Below are 3,631 nucleotides of genomic sequence, written 5' to 3'. Positions count from 1 at the left end.
GGGCTACTTGTATCTTTGTGGTAAATGTTTCCCATCATATGGTTTGATTGAAACCAGTCGTGTAAAGACAAATGATGATGTCATTCACTGCGCTGTATTTCTAGTACTGTCCACTCAGCTCCAATGGCAAAGCATCTGTCTGGAGTTCTTATGATCTCATGTCCTCCTCTCTGAAATGTACAGCACTGAAAATAATCTGTGGTTTTATTATGGTCTTGTCAGCAGGAGTGGAGAGAGCTGACAGCTGGAGAATGACTTCCTGTCTGTCTGTAGGGCCTTGACCCACTGTGGTTACTCCATACGGATGTGGTCTGTTAGCATCAGTGACCCTGGATCAGATGACATCCGTTCTCTCTCCCTTTCAAATGTTTTCACTCTTCCCATATTTTTCCCAATAAGTATCCTCCCCACCCCGTCTCCTTGTTGTCATATCATTCTTCTCACTCTGAGTGTCCTCAACTCTCCCTCTCTCTTTTCCCCTCTCCTCTCTCCTCTGTTGGTACTCTCCTCACGGTTGGTAAGGTATCTGGACCCGCAAACTTCCTCCCTCAGCGTGGGCTATGGTGAATAATTCAGTGGGCCTGCAAATTGATACTGTGTTAAAGCAGAGTGACAAGCCAGATTAATTAGAGGACAAGACCCAGCTCCCTTGTTGAATTCGGGGACAACTCATGGCCACGTAGACTCATCGAATGTGATGTTATTTTATGTTATGTTCACTTAACTTTAAACTCCATGGGCATTCGACCATGTCCGAATAACCATACTTGCGTTCCAAACAGGAGGCATTTTAGGTATGCAATTTATTTATTTTTTATAGTATGTGAAATTTCAACAATTTTGTATGCTTTGAATGTGAGGATGTCATACTCATTTCAGCTTTCCATCTAGTAAAATTCGCTGCACACCATTGAGGAAGAGAATTGTCTTTCGAGACAATGATAATGATAATCAGCTGACGGGACGGGCTGTACCAACATGAAGGAATGGCGGGAATCAATGTAATTGTGCATTAGATGAAGCGTTCTCAGTAGGATGAGCCTTGTATGCTGATATTTGTTGCTTACTGCTGCTTATTCTCTTCCCCTTCTATTCCTTCCTCTCCTACACATGTTGTGGATCTGCAAATGCAGATAAGCTCTGACAGTCAGCAGCTGCTGTGTTGAGGAGGGAGAAGGAGAGCTGCTGCTCTAAATGCACTGTTCCATTTGTTACCAAAGACAACTCTGGCGCTCGGCTAGTTGATGAAAGATGGTGTGAAACTCCTGGAGATTTCAGCAACTGCAGCATGCTGTGCGTCAAAGTGCACAACGGTGTCAGTTTAACAGCGAAACATTTTGTTATCGCCGAAAGACTCAACTTTAAAAATGCTAATAAAACACCAAAAGTCTCCAAGGGAGATACAGTGATTGCTTTGGAGGTTGACCTTGCCCAATCTTCAGTGGGAAAACAAAAAGAAGAGTATTTGCATTCTGGGTTGCCACCAGGGAGGAGAATTACACAGCTATACACAGGCCATCACATCCACATGTTGTGTGATTGCTGGGCACAATGTCCCACACCAGCAATCACAATGTGAAGCAATGGGGGAAAATGTTTGTCCCCTGGGTTCAGCAATGTATGCTGTTGCACACACACGTACACACACACACACACGTCCAGCTGTTATCTTGTCCCACCCTCTCTGTGGTATTGATCTTGTTGGATGTGTACAGAGCAGGAGGGTCTGGTGGCTGCAGCAGGTCTTAGCTCAGTAGAGCGATGTGGGGATGGAGGTGTGGGCCACTGTCTGACTGCCTTGTTCCCTCACTGGTTTACAGCTACAGTCCGTTTGACTGGATCCCTTATATTACCTGGTGTGTTCTCAGCTCAATGGAAGTAACTGTGCATACACTGTATGCAGAGCTTCAGGCTGTTCCAGTCCAGCACCCAGGGGCTGAAAACGTGATTCAGTGGATGCATGGCTGACTACCTCCCAGACCTCTTTTTATCACGCTTACCCTTTACCTTCCGCCATCTCCCTCCCAATCCTGTGGAGACTTGGCTAACTGACTGACTGATTATCTGAGCTCCTGGATATCTTTGTGTTACCTCTTTTATTTGAGGGCCAAGAACCACAGGCGCTGCAGCCACTTTGTATTTATTGGCCTCGTTTATTATTTCTCTTTTGTTTTGATTTACAAGGCCTCACAAGAAAACCTTTAATGGTAACATAATGAGGGAGATAATGCCCATATATTCAGCCATGTTATTTTTCACAGAGGATACTGTCCTGTCATTAGTACAGTTACAGTTGAAGTCGGAAGTTTCCATACACCTTAGCCAAATACATTTAAACTAAATTTTTCACAATTCCTGACATTTAATCCTAGTAACAATTCCCTGTTTTAGGTCAGTTAGGATCACTACTTTATTTTAAGAATGTGAAATGTCAGAATAATAGTAGAGAATCACTTATTTCAGCTTTTATTTCTTTCATCACATTCCCAATGGGTCAGAAGTTTACATGCACTCAATTAGTATTTGGTAGCATTGACTTTAAATTGTTTAACTTGGATCAAATGTTTTGAGTAGCCTTCAACAAGCTTCCCACAATAAGTTGGGTGAATTTTGGCCCATTCCTCCTGACAGAGCTGGTGTAACTGAGTCAGGTTTGTAGGCCTCCTTGCTCGCACACGCTTTTTCAGTTCTGCCCACAAACTTTCTATAGGATTGAGGTCAGGGCTTTGTGATGGCCACTCCAATACCTTGGCTTGTTTTCCTTAAGCCATTTTGCCACAACTTTGGAAGTATGCTTGGGGTCATTATCCATTTGGAAGACCCATTTGCGACCAAGCTTCAACTTCCTGACTGATGTCTTGAGATGTTGCTTCAATATATCCACATAATTTTCCAACCTCATGATGCCATCTATTTTGTGAAGTGCACCAGTCCCTCCTGCAGCAAAGCACCCCCACAACATGATGTTGCCACCCCCGTGCTTCATGGTTGGGATGGAGTTATTCGGCTTGCAAGCCTCCCCCTTTTTCCTCCAAAAAAAACAATGGTCATTATGGCCAAACAGTTCTATTTTTGTTTCATCAGACCAGAGGACATTTCTCCAAAAAGTACGATCTTTTTCCCCATGTGCATTTGCAAACCGTAGTCTGGCTTTTTTATGGCAGTTTTGGAGCAGTGGCTTCTTCCTTGCTGAGCGGGCTTTCAGGTTATGTCGATATAGGACTCGTTTTACTGTGGATATAGATACTTTTGTACCTGTTTCCTCCAGCATCTTAACAAGGTACATTACTGTTGTTCTGGGATTGATTTGCACTTCTCGCACCAAAGTACATTCGTCTCTAGGAGACAGAGCGCTTCTCCTTCCTGAGCGGTATGACGGATGTGTGGTCCCATGGTGTTTATACTTGCGTACTATTGTTTGTACAGATGAACGTGGTACCTTCAGGCGTTCTTGGGAAATTGCTCCCAAGGAGGAACCAAACTTGTGAGGTCTACAATTTTCTTTCTGAGGTCTTGGCTGATTTCTTTTGATTTCCCATGATGTCAAGCGAAGAGCACTGAGTTTGAAGTAGGCCTTGAAATACATCCACAGGTACACCTCCAATTGACTCAAATGATGTCAATTAGCCCA

The sequence above is a fragment of the Salvelinus sp. IW2-2015 genome, unplaced genomic scaffold, assembly GCF_002910315.2.
Source record: "Salvelinus sp. IW2-2015 unplaced genomic scaffold, ASM291031v2 Un_scaffold1810, whole genome shotgun sequence".
Taxonomy (NCBI): Eukaryota; Metazoa; Chordata; class Actinopteri; order Salmoniformes; family Salmonidae; genus Salvelinus; species Salvelinus sp. IW2-2015.
This window is presented reverse-complemented; position numbering follows the sequence as displayed.